The sequence below is a fragment of the Hemiscyllium ocellatum genome, chromosome 8 (assembly GCF_020745735.1).
Source record: "Hemiscyllium ocellatum isolate sHemOce1 chromosome 8, sHemOce1.pat.X.cur, whole genome shotgun sequence".
NCBI lineage: Eukaryota > Metazoa > Chordata > Chondrichthyes > Orectolobiformes > Hemiscylliidae > Hemiscyllium > Hemiscyllium ocellatum.
Genome location: NC_083408.1, coordinates 67,617,516 through 67,631,589, shown reverse-complemented (window position 1 = coordinate 67,631,589; position 14,074 = coordinate 67,617,516). Strand labels below are relative to the sequence as shown.

The following is a 14,074-nucleotide window of genomic DNA, read 5'->3' as shown; positions in this document are numbered from 1 at the left end:
CTTTTTCTGTATCTTTTCGTGTGAGTACCTCATTGTGATTGTCTTTGCAGCTGAACTGTTTTTTTTCTGATGCCGTGAGCGCTTGTAAGCTGGTCCCTATCTGATACATGCCTTTTCCCCTCCAACTCCCTCTCTTTGCGCCTTACAGACGGCCCAGTGTTTCTTCGAATTTATCGCTTTTGAGTCTAGCTAGTTTATTCCCAGCACAGTATCCCCAGGGTCGCTGTGCATCATTGCAGGGAACAATAATTGCCACTCTCGTCCTGGTCCTGCCATTTCCCTCACCCCCTGCCATCACTTATGCCCCATTCTTTGATTCAAACCTTATTTTTCATCTCTATTCTTGCACTACACCAGGTTATCGTCCAACAGGTTTATTTGGAGGCGTTAGCTTTCAAACCACTGCTTCTTCAACCATACAACCACTTGATGAAGAAGCAGCGCTTTAGAAGCTAGTGCCTCCAAATAAACCTGTTGGACTATAACCTGGTGTTGTGTAATTCTTAACTTTAGTCCACCCCAGTCCAACTACAACCGATCCAAATTGTCCTTGCACTGACTGTCATGACTCACTGCCATCTACAAAATCTTTTTTTGTTTCTTTATGGCCTTTTTGTACAATGAATTTGTATCTACCTCTTACCTCAATGCCACTTTACCCATGATTGTGTTTGCTCCTTGAAGTCTAATATCTGCTTTTATCCTGGCTCATTTGCCAATTTCCCAGCACAGTATCCCCAGGGTCGCTGTGCATCATTGCAGGGAACAATAGTTGCCACTCTCGTTCTGGTCCTGCCATTTCCCTCACCCCCTGCCATCACTTATGCCCCATTCTTTGATTCAAACCTTATTTTTCATCTCTATTCTTGCACTACACGCCGATTCCCCCCAGACGTGATCGACGATGCCCTCCACCGCATCTCCTCCACTTCCCGCTCCTCCGCCCTTGAGCCCCGCCCCTCCAACCGCCACTAAGACAGAACCCCACTGGTTCTCACCTACCACCCAACCAACCTCCGTATACAGCGTATCATCCGCCGTCATTTCCGCCAACTCCAAACGGACCCCACCACCAGGGATATATTTCCCTCCCCTCCCCTATCAGCGTTCCGCAAAGACCATTCCCTTCGTGACTCCCTCATCAGGTCCACACCCCCCACCAACCCAACCTCCACTCCCGGCACCTTCCCCTGCAACCGCAGGAAATGCAAAACTTGCGCCCACACCTCCTCCCTTACTTCTCTCCAAGGCCCCAAGGGATCCTTCCATATCCGCCACAAATTCACCTGCACCTCCACACACATCATCTATTGCATCCGCTGCACCCAATGTGGCCTCCTCGATATTGGGGAGACAGGCCGCCTACTTGCAGAACGCTTCAGGGAACACCTCTGGGACGCCCGAACCAACCAACCCAACCACCCTGTGGCTCAACACTTTAACTCTCCCTCCCACTCCACCGAAGACATGCAGGTCCTTGGACTCCTCCATCGCCAGAACATAACAACACGACGGTTGGAGGAAGAGCGCCTCAGCTTCCGCCTGGGAACCCTCCAGCCACAAGGGAAGAACTCCGATTTCTCCAGTTTCCTCATTTCCCCTCCCCACACCTTGTCTCAGTCGATTCCCTTGAACTCAGCACCGCCCTCCTAACCTGCAATCCTCTTCCCGATCTCTCCGCCCCCACCCCACTCCGGCCTATCACCCTCACCTTGACCTCCTTCCACCTATCACATCTCCATTGCCCCTCCTCCAAGTCCCTCCTCCCTAGCTTTTATCTTAGCCTGCCTGGCACCCTCTCCTCATTCCTGATGAAGGGCTCTGGCCCGAAACGTCGAATGTCCTGTTCCTTGGATGCTGCCTAACCTGCTGTGCTTTAACCAGCAACACATTTTCAGCTTATTTGCCAATAGCTTATTTTATGAAAAGAAACTTGAAAAAATTTTTTTTGCATTAGTTTGGGCATATTTAATTGTAAATAAAATGAAAGTCCATTTTAAAATTACAATTAATTTCAGTCAGTGGTAAATTTCTGGCTTCTCATTGCATTGAAAGACACTTTATTTAAGTAACTTACAAAAAATGAAAATTATGGTGATTTTTAAAAAAAAAGTCTTGTGATTGCTCAGAATAATGTACTTCTGATATTTATGATATGATCGGACACAATATTTATCAGAACAATTTCTTCACATTTCTAGGAGAGCAATTTATTTGTAATATTACAATGACCTGGATTTCCCAGTTCATGGTGAGGCATAGCATTTGTTGCTATCTTTCAAGAAAGCTGTTCACAAGTCTGTAGTGGTCTCTTTGCCATTAATTTTCTGTTGTGGTTCTGTTCGCCGAGCTGGGAATTTGTGTTGCAGACGTTTTGTCCCCTGTCGAGGTGACATCCTCAGTGCTTGGGTGCCTTCTGTGTTGTTTCCTCCGGCATTTATAGTGGTTTGTCTCTGCCGCTTCCGGTTGTCTCTTCCAGCTGTCCGCTACAGTGGCCGATATATTGGGTCAAGGTTGATGTGTTTGTTGATAGAATCTGTGGATGAGTGCCATGCCTCTAGAGTTCCCTGGCTGTTCTCTGTTTGGCTTGTCCTATAATAGTAGTGTTGTCCGAGTCGAACTCATGTTGCTTGTCATCTGTGTGTGTGGCTACTAAGGATAGCTGGTTGTGTATGAAAGGATTGGACACTCTGGCAGCAGGAAACATGTTTCTGCTGATGGGTGAGTGCCAAACCAGAGGGCACAGCTTAAAAATACGGGGTAGACCATTTAGGACAGAGATGAGGAGAAACTTCTTCACCCAGAGAGTGGTGGCTGTGTGGAATGCTCTGCCCCAGAGGGCAGTGGAGGCCCTGTCTCTGGATTCATTTAAGAAAGAGTTGGATAGAGCTCTAGTGGAATCAAGGGTTATGGAGATAAGGCAGGAAGAGGATACTAATTAGGAATGATCAGCCATGATCGTATTGATTGGTGGTGCAGGCTCGAAGGGCTGAATGGCCTACTCCTGCACCTATTGTCTAATGTCTGTTGTCTCTATTGTCTATTGTCGTCTCGTGGCTAGTTGGTGTTCATGGATATGGATCGTTAGCCGTCTTCCTGTTTGTTCTATGGAGTGTTTGTGCAGTCCTTGCATGGGATTTTGTACACTATGTTGGTTTTGCTCATGCTGGGTATCGGGTCCTTTATCCTGGTGAGTTGTTGTCTGAGAGTGGCTGTTGGTTTGTGTGCTGTTATGAGTCCTAGTGGTCGTAGTAGTCTGGCTGTCAGTTCAGAAATGTCATTTCTGAACTGACAGCCAGACTACTACAACCACTAGGACCCATAACAGCACACAAACCAACAGCCACTCTCAGACAACAACTCACCAGGACAAAGGACCCGATACCCAGCATGAACAAAACCAGCGTAGTGTATAAAATCCCATGCAAGGACTGCACAGAACACTACATAGGACAAACAGGAGGACAGCTAACGATCCATATCCATGAATACCAACTAGGCACGAAATGACATGATCAGCTATCCTTAGTAGCCACACACACAGATGACAAGCAACATGAGTTCGATTGGGACAACACTACTATTATAGGACAAGCCAAACAAAGAACAGCCAGGGAATTCCTAGAGGCATGGCACAGATCCACAGATTCTATCAACAAACACATTGACCTGGACCCAATATACTGGCCACTGTAGCGGACAGCTGGAACGGACAACAGGAAGTGGCAGAGACAAACCACTATAAATGCCGGAGGAAACAACACAAGCACTTCACAGGAGGCTCCCAAACACTGAGGATGTCACCTAGACAGGGGACGAAACGTCTGCAAAACCATTTCCCAGCTCAGCGAACAGAACCACAGCAATGGGCACCCGAGCTACAAATCTTCTCACAAACATTAATTTTCTATTTCCTGACATCTTTTTAATTCAGGTGTCCAGTAATAGTGATGGTCATCAAGAACATTAAGCAACTGATCTTACTACAGCATAGCAGGAAGGAAGAAAAGGCAGATTGTTATTTTCTTCTCATTTACCTAGTGTTTGTTGTATTTTTAAAAAAAAACTGCAGAGTGCAATCATGTAGCACAGTGGAGAAATTTGACTTTCCACAAATTTAAAGTTAGTTTTAAGGCTGGACAGGTTTTTAAAAATATGTTGTTATCATTTTAAGATGCTGTGTAAGACTCAGTGTACATCATTCAACAAGGTGTAACCTTTTAAATGGTTTTTACAGCATAACTAATAGTGTAAAATGGAAGTTCATGTCAATTCAAGTGATTTCAGAAGATTATCAGTGATGAGGATTTCAACTGGAGAGTAACATGGAATTACTGATGGCAATGTTTAGATTTTCATATTTATGCATGTGTGGATTATAGAGGTTGCTGTTAGTTTTACCATTGTAATGATTGTGAATTGATGCTGATAGTTTTGTAATCTTTGCAGCTTCAAAATCTGGGCCAATATAGGTTAAACGTTCTATATATTGCAGCTTGATTATTCAGTATTATTTACTTATTTGAAGGGCAACAGAAGCTTACAGTTGAATTTATCAACAATTCCTTTTTGAAAATCAGTGGATTTAGATCTATTATTGATCTTAAATATAGATTGTATTCTATTGCATAATAGAAGCATTACGATCATGTAATTTTTATCTTATTTCAAATTGTATATTTCTGACTCGTAGATTTTCAGTTGATTGATAAGTTATTTTTTTGGAGTTATAAACAGTGCGTTGAAGGAATAAGCATTTGTAAGATTTTCTGCAACGCGGTCATTCACTAAACCTTGGGATTTTATTAATCTCCTTTAGAGTCTACTCAGTTTAGTTTTTCATCTTTTTATGGAAACTTCTAGCTCATTACAATTAACACACCATCATATTTCTGCAGTATCATTTTATACACAACAGCAGAGTAGTTACCCGTGTCAGTTTAATGGAAGAAAGTCAGTTTCAAATAGACCAGGCAATAATTGAATTCAGTGGCCTTTAATTACTTTGAGCAAGGCCACAGTTGAAAAGTAGTATATTTGATTGGATCCTCTGAAGAGGATTTTCTTTTTGTCAAGTAAAACATGTCTAATTTCTACAAATAATTGTTCGGGGCAAATATTATCTACAACATGATTGCAACAAAACTTTTAAAGGGCACTTTTTAAATGGACTTTAATGTTTCAAATATTAAAACTTTAGTGATAAGGACTTCTCAAAGTATTGAACTATTGAAATGGTACTTGAGTTGTGTAGAGTACATTTACACTTATAACCTTTTGTTTGTAGTTGACAAAAATCATGAATTATCAAATAGAGTGCTCTATTTGGTTAAATTGCGTGCCCGAGGGTTTCCTCATTAACGTTGTCAATGGCATTGTGTTCAGAAATAAAGAAGTTTGTTTCTATTATTCACTCATGGGATGTGGGCATGACTGTCTGGACAGCTGTTCCTAGTTAACCTTAAGAAGATGATGGTGAAATGCCTCTTGAACCACTGCAGGTCTTGTTCTATACATGGGAGGGAATTCTTGGATTTTGACCCAGCAACAGTGAAGGAACAGCAATATATTTCCAAATCAGGATGGTGAGTGGTTAGATTGTAATGATTTAGTGATTTGATTTATCGTCACTTATATTTTGCTACAAAGTACAGTGAGAAGTGTTGTATACTGTTGCCACTCTCTGGTGCCATCTTAAACACAGAAAAATAAATCCAAGCACAGAATATAAAGGCTGAGGAATAAAGAAATGAAAAAAATGTGTTCAACTTTACAGTTCTTTTTGTTATGTACTCCGTCCTGGGGCTGGTGGTCAGACATGAGTCACTTTCACTGAGTTGCTGCCGTTGGAATGAAAGTTACCAGTCTTTGGCACCATCTCTCCTTCATCGATGCCCTTGCTGGATTTTGTCAATGCAGATGCCACTGATGCTGCTGCATACAGCACTGGCCCAAACCCGACACCACACCCGCAATGAGTTTGCTTTGGGCCCCCCTCACTGATGGCAGCCACTGGCAATGCTGCCGAGTCTCATATTGGGCCCAAATATGCCTCTGTCACAGCAGCCATGAGCTGGTATTAGATTTCTTGTTGGTGCAGAAGCCACTGGGAACACAAATGTTTGCAAATACCGTTGCCATGTGTCTGTGCTGAGCCTACCCGTTACTGCCAATGCAGTCGCCACAACCAAGCTCTTCAACAAGAAGTAAAGAAAGTAAAAGAGGAGAAAAGAGAGCAAAAAAGAAAGAAAAGAAAAGTGGATGAGCTGCAGGCTCAGAAGCCCTACTCCACTGCCATCTTACCCGTTTGGGGGGGGTAACTTGCAGCTGGTAATGTTCCCATGTATCTGCTGCCCTTGTTCATTTAGTTGAAAGCAATTGTGAATTTGGAAGGTGCTGCCCAAGGACCATTGACGAAATTCTGCAGTACGTCTATAGATTGTATGCACTGCTGCTACCAAGCATTGATGGTGGAGGTAGTGGATGTTTGTGGATGTGGTGCCAGTCAACCGTACTACTTTATCCTGGATAGTATGAAGCTCCTTGAGTATTGTTCAAGCTGCACTTATCCAGGTAAATGTGGAGTATTCCTTCACACTCCTGACTTGTGCCTTGTAGATGATAGAAAAGCCCTGGGGATTATTTCCATGTTGTACATCTCTGTGACTCTCTCTGACCTGCTCTTCTAGCCACTATGTTTATACAGTGAGTCCAATTGAATTTCTGGTCAATATTAAATCTCAGAATGTTGATTGTGGAGAATTCCATTATGTTCATGCCTTTGAATGTCAAAGGACGCTGGTTAGATTGTCTCTTCTTACAGAAGGTCATTGCCTGGCATTTGTGTGGCATGAATGTTACTTGCTACTTATCAGCCTAAGTCTGGATATTGTACAGAACCTGTTGGATTTGAACATGGATTGCATTTGTTTTGGAGGAATTGTGAAAACATTGGTGAATATCCTCACATCTGACCTTTATGATGGAGGAACTATCATTGATGAAGCAGCTGAAGATGGTTGGGCACAGGATACTACCCTGAGGAACTCCTGTAGAGATGTCCTGGAGCTGAGGTGACTGACCTCGAATAACCACAACCATTTTCTAATGTGCCAGATATGACTCCAAAGAGGCTCTCACTCTAACCTCATGAGGAATTCTGCTTCTTTGGCCATATTTGAACTGAGTTACCCTGGTGGAATGCAAACTGAGCATTATTGAATAGGTTTTTACTGAGCAAGTACTGTTTTATAACACTGTTGATGACATTAATTTATTGATGATCGAATGGACTATGGGTGCTAATTGGCTGGATTGGATTTGTCCTGCTTTTTGTGTACAGCACATATATGGGCAATTTTCCACATTGTTGGGTAGATGCTAGTGTTGTAGCTGTATTTTAGAACAGCCTGGTTAGGTGTACAGGAAATTCTTGAGTACAAGTCTTCAGTAGTATTGTCTGAATGTTGTCAGGGCCCGTCGCCTTTGCAGTATCCAGTGACTCCAGCTGTTTCTTGATTAACATGTAGAGTGAATTGAATTGGCTGAAGACTGATATGCTGGGAACCACTGAGGTGGCCAAGATGGTTTATCCACTGGACAGCTCTAGCTAAAGATTATTCTGAATACTTCTGCCTTACCTTTTGCACTGATGTATTGAGCTCTTCTGTCATTGGGAATGGGGATATTTGTGGAGCCTCACCCTACAGTAAGTTGTTTAATTGTCCACCACCATTTTCAACTAGATGTAACAGGACTGCAGAGCTTAGATTTGATCATTGGTTGTGGCTTTGTGTAACTTGATTTATCATTTGCTGCTCATCCTGTTTGGTATGCAAGTAGTTCGGGCTCAGTGGTTAGCACTGCTGCCTCACAGCGCCAGGGATCTGGGTTCAATTCCAACGTTGGGTGACTGTCTGTGTGGCATTTGCACATTCTCCCCATGCCTGTGTGGGTTTCCTCCAGGTGCTCTGGTTTCCTACCACAATCCAAAGATATGCATGTCAGGTGAATTGGCAGTGCTAAATTGCACATAATGTTATGTACACTGGTCAGGGGTAAATGTAGGGGAACAGGTCTGGGTGGGTTACTCTTCAGAGGGTTGGTGTGGACTTGTTGGGCCAAAGGGCCTGTTTCCATATTGTAGGCAATCTAATCAAATCTAATCTAATCTAGTCTTGCTTGGTAGCTTCATTAGACTGATATCTCATTTTGCTGCACCTGGAACTCTCCATCGAACCACTGTTGTTCCCCTGGCTCGATGGTATCAGTTAAATGAGCAATGTATTGGGCCATGAGGTTGTAGCTTGTATTGGTATTGTTGATGATCCACTACTTGCATACCAAACAGGATGAGCAGCAAATTATAAATCAAGTTACACAATGCCACAACCAATGATCAAATCTAAGCTCTGCAGTCCTGTTACATCTAGTTGAAAATGGTGGGGACAATTAAACAACTTACTGTAGGGTGAGGCTCCACAAATATCCCCATCCCCAATGACAGAAGAGCTCAATACATCAGTGTAAAAGGTAAGGCAGAAGCGTTCGGAATAATCTTCAGCACCCCATGTATGCCTAGCCTTAAATTGCTAGATGTGTTTGTAGTCTGTCCCATTTTGCACAATGATAGTGCCATACACACAGTATTATCAACATGAAGGAGGGAATTTGTCTCCACAAGGGCAGATGCATCTGTAATGGACAGTTTGGTGAGAATGAGGCCAAGTGTGTATTTTCCTCTTGATCGTTCCCTCATCATCTCATGCAGACCCAATCTAATAGCTGGTTGTGTCCTAAAAAAGATAGCTAACTCAGTAGTGCTGCTGCCAAACCACGCTTGGTGGCGGACATTGAAACCTCTACCCAGAGAATATTTTGTGCCCTTGCCATGTTCAATGCTTTCTTCAAGTGTTTTTCCACATGGAGGAGTACCGATTCACCAGCTGAAGGAGAATAGCATGTGGTAATCAGCAACAGGTTTCCTTGTCCATTTTTAATCTGATGCCGTAACAGTTCATGGGGTCCAGAGTCAATGTTGAGGATTCCCAGGGCAATTCCTTCCTGACTGTATGCTATCATGTTGCCATCTCAGATGGGTTGTCTTGCTGGTGCATAAGGACATTTTCAGAAATAATGATAATTGTGCCTGTAAGGTATAATTCCGTGAGTATGATTGTGTCAGGCTTTTGCTTGACTAGTCTGTTAGACAGCTCTCCCAATTTTAACACTAGCCACCAGATGATAGTATGGAGGACTTTGCAGGGTTGATAGGACTGTTTTTCTTTGCTGTTGTTTCCGGTACAGATTGTTCTACTATAATGTGCATTTCATCAATGAGAATTGGCTATAATTTGATTGACGAATTGTGGATGTTGTTGGAGATTGCAAACTTTCTACTGAACAAGTATAACGATTTTCTATTAACAATCTTCTATAGCACAACTTTCTATAGTGGTTTTCCGTAGCGCGATTTTCTATAGCATGAAGTCACAGAGGAGCACAACTATTGAGCTGTAGCACTATTAACTGTGTGAAAATTTGATGGCAACTCTGAATACTGTATGTGTATAGTAACGCATGGAATACTGGAAGATGCTGTCGGAGATGGAACACTTCCTGAAAATGGTATCTTGCTGTTGGACTCACCATTTTAATGAATTGAGCAACTTGAAATTGCTGCAATTAGTATTAAAAGAAGTGAACTGTATTAGCACTTGTGCATTTCAATTCAATATGCTTTTATTTTAATCATGTGGTAAGTCTTTTGTAGAAAGTAGAGAATGTAAAATAGGAGCAAGTGTAAGCTATTTAGCCCAATGAATCTGCTCTGCCATTCAGTATGATCACAGCCAATATTCTATAATGCTGGTATGCTCCCACTCCCTTTCCCCATTCTCTTTGCTAACTTTAGTGTTTAGCAATTTCTTTCTTAAATATATTGACTTGGCTTGCACTGACTTATGTGGATAGATAATTCCATAGGTTCACCACTTTGATTGAAGTCTTGAAAATTGGGATTTTTTGTTCTAAATGACTGCATCTCCCCTCCCAGCTGGTTTAATAAGGCTTGATTAGAGAGCTTAAGGTGAAGGAACGTTTCGGGACAGTGACCGTAATATGATAGAATTCACCCTGTAGTTTGAGGGAAAGAGCTGGAATCAGATGTAACGGTATTACAGTGTGGGTAACAACAAATGCTTGAGGGAGGAGCTGTCCTGACTTGATTGGAAGTGTACCCTAGCAGGGAAGTTGGTAGAGCAGAAATAACAGGGGTTTCTCGAGGAAATTTGGGAAGCACAAAAGAAATTCATCTCAAAGAAGAAAAAACATACGAAGGAGAGGGTGAGGCAACTATAGCTGAAAGGGAAGTTAGGGACAGCAAAAAAGCGAAAGAAAAATCATACAATTTGGTGAAGATTAGCAGGAAGCCAGATGATTGGGAAGCCTTTAAAAACCTGCAGAGGATAACTGAAAAAGCAGTCAGGGAGGAGAGATGAATTATAAGGGTAAACTAGCTAGTAATATAAAGGAATGTTGTAAAATTTGTTTTTACATCTATTAAAGTCAAGAAAGAGGCAGGGACAAACTGAGTAGGTACTTTGCACCGGCCCTCCGGTGGAAGACAATAATAACATACCAGAACTTGAAGGAAGTCAGGGAACACAGGCCATCATTACAGAAAAGCTGATGGAGAAGTGGAAAGATTTAAAGCGGATAAATCATCTAGATTGAATGGATTACACCCCAAAGTTTTAGAGGAGATATCTGAGGAGATTGTGAAGGCATTGATGGTGATCTTCCAGGAATCACTTGATTCAGGGAGTGTCCCAGATGACTGGCAAATGGATAGTGAAACACCACTGTTTAAGAAAGAAAGAAGGCGGAAGTTGGGAAATTATAGATCCGTTAGCTTGACCTCAATTGTTAGTAAGACTTTAGATTCATACATCACAGAAAAGGCCTGTCAGCCCATCCAGTCTGCAGTGACATAACTGCCACTAAAGGTGCACTAATCCCAATTTCCTGCCCTTGTCACATATCTTTGAATGTTATGATATTTGAAACGCTCATCCAAATATTTTTTAAAGGTCACGAGATTTCCAGTTTCTATTACCTTCACAGGCAGTTCATTCCAGATTTCCATCACCTGCCAAATGAAAAGGTGTTTTTACAAATCCCTTCTGAATTGCCTGCCCCTTACCCTACAAGTACGTCCTCTCGTGACCCCTTAACTAAGAGGAACAGTTGCTCTCTATTCAGCCTGTCCATACCCCTCATAATCATATACACCTGAATCATGTCCCTCATCAGTTTTTCTTTGTTCTAAAAAAAACAATTCAAGCATATCTAGTCTCCCCTTATAGCTCAGTTTCTCCATCCCAGGCAAGATCCTGATGAACCTCCTCCTGTACCCACTCTAGTGCTATTGCATCATCTTGTAATGAGGTGACCAGAACTTCACGCAGTACTCCAGCAGTACTAATCAATACTCTGTACAATATTACCTCCTTGTTCTGATACTCTATGCCAATCTCATGAAAGCAAGTGTCTCATATATCATCTTAACTCCCCTATTCACTTGCTGTGTCATCATCAGGGATCTGTGAGTTATTATCCCAAGATCCCTCTAAGCTACTCAGCGTCTGACCATTCATTAAATACTGCTTCATCTTGTTTCTTCTTCCATAGAGCGTCACCTCACACTTATCATGGTTAAATACTATCTGCCACTGGTCTGCCCATTTGACCAATCCATCTATATCCTCCTGTAATCTACAATCATCTTTGCTATTAACCACTCTACCAATATTGTTCTCGTCTGACAAAGCCATGCTGACTATCCCTAATTAACCCATGCCTTTCCAAGTGGATATTAATTCGCTCCTTCAGAATATTCTGCAATATTTGCTCTACCACTGATGTGAGACTCACTGGTCTGTAATTTCCAGGTTCATCTTGATCATGTTTCTTGATCATATTACCCTCATGTAGTTCTCTGGCACTACATTTGTGTCAGAATCCTGTAATGTCCTGCCTTGCCTCCCACAGCAGATTGGGATGAAATTCATCTGGGCCGGGGATTTGTCTGTTTTTAAGCTCACCAGAGTCTCTGATATCTCCCCATTTCCTATGTAAAACTGTGCAAATTCCTCACAGTCCCTTTTCCTGAATTCCATATCCACATTTTCCTTTCCTAGAGTGAAGAACGAAGTGAAGCATTCATTTAGCATCCTTTCAGTGTCCTTTGGCTTCACATGCAGGTTGCCCCCTTGGTCCCTAGTGGGCTCTATTGTTTCCTTAGTTGGCCTATTCCCTTTAATATATTTATAAAATAACTTACGAATCTCCCTAATCTTGTTCATAAGTCCTTTCTCATGCCCTCATTTTGCACTTCTAATTGCTTTCTTAATTTCCTTCTTGTACTACTTGTATTTCTCTAGAGGTAGGGGCACAGCTAAATTGCTCCTTTGGACTTGATAAAAGCTTTTCTGTTCTTCCTTATCTAGTCCTGAATTGTCCTATATATCCAGAGTTCTCTGAACTGATTGCTCCTACATTTCCATCTAATGTAGGGTCTGTACTCATCCCAGCCTCTCTCCACTCCCCACGTCCACACACACTCTGCTGCTGACTTACCTGCAAGGAGCTGTTCCAGTCAATTGTGGCCAGTTCCCAGTCAGCTTTGACCATAGCATAAAATGTGTAGTACTTTAAAATGCATGGTAAAATAGGGCTGAGTCAATATGGCTTTGCCAAGGTGAGATCATGCCTGACAAATCTGTTAGAATTCGTAGAGGAGGTAATAAGCAAGTTAGCTGAAAATGTGTTGCTGATTTAAGTACAGCAGGTCAGGCAGCATCCAAGGAACAGGACATTCGACGTTTCGGGCAAAAGCCCTTCATCAGGAATGAGGAAAATGTGTCCAGCAGGCTAAGATAAAAGGTAGGGAGGAGGGACTTGGGGGAGGGGCGATGGAGATGTGATGGGTGGAAGGAGGTCAAGGTGAGGGTGATAGGCTGGAGTGGGGTGGGGGCGAAGAGGTCAGGAAGAAAATTGCAGGTTAGGAGGGCGGTGCTGAGTTCAAAGAAATCGACTGAGACAAGGTGGGGGGAGGGGAAATGAGGAAACTGGAGAAATCTGAGTTCATCCCTTGTGGTTGGAGGGTTCCCAGGTGGAAGATGAGGCGCTCTTCCTCCAACCGTCGTGTTGTTATGTTCTGGCGATGGAGGAGTCCAAGGACCTACATGTCCTCGGTGGAGTGGGAGGGAGAGTTAAAGTGTTGAGCCACGGGGTGGTTGGGTTGGTTGGTTCGGGCGTCCCAGAGGTGTTCCCTGAAGCGTTCTGCAAGTAGGCGGCCCGTCTCCCCAATATAGAGGAGGCCACATCGGGTGCAGCGGATGCAATAGATGATGTGTGTGGAGGTGCAGGTGAATTTGTGGCGGATATGGAAGGATCCCTTGGGGCCTTGGAGAGAGGTAAGGGAGGAGGTGTGGGCGCAAGTTTTGCATTTCCTGCGGTTGCAGGGGAAGGTGCCGGGAGTGGAGGTTGGGTTGGTGGGGGGTGTGGACCTGACGAAGGAGTCATGAAGGGAGTGGTCTTTGCGGAACGCTGATAGGGGAGGGGAGGGAAATATATCCCTGGTGGTGGGGTCCGTTTGGAGGTGGCGGAAATGACGGCGGATGATACGCTGTATACGGAGGTTGGTGGGGTGGTAGGTGAGAACCAGTGGGGTTCTGTCTTGGTGGCGGTTGGAGGGGCGGGGCTCAAGGGCGGAGGAGCGGGAAGTGGAGGAGATGCGGTGGAGGGCATCGTCGATCACGTCTGGGGGGAATCTGCGGTCTTTGAAGAAGGAGGCCATCTGGGTTGTTCGGTATTGGAACTGGTCCTCCTGGGAGCAGATGCGGCGGAGACGAAGGAATTGGGAATATGGGATGGCGTTTTTGCAGGGGGCAGGGTGGGAGGAAGTGTAGTCCAGGTAGCTGTGGGAGTCAGTCGGTTTATAGTAGATGTCTGTGTTGATTTGGTTGCCTGAGATAGAAATAGAAAGGTCTAGGAAGGGGAGGGAGGAGTC

General features: G+C 43.5%; 1 protein-coding gene across 3 annotated transcripts in view; it reads left to right on the top strand.

The window, feature by feature from the left end:
• The window catches only part of LOC132817898 (E3 ubiquitin-protein ligase pellino homolog 2), a 251,486-nt gene that overhangs the window by 101,316 nt on the left and 136,096 nt on the right, over positions 1-14,074 (top strand). The window lies entirely within an intron of this gene.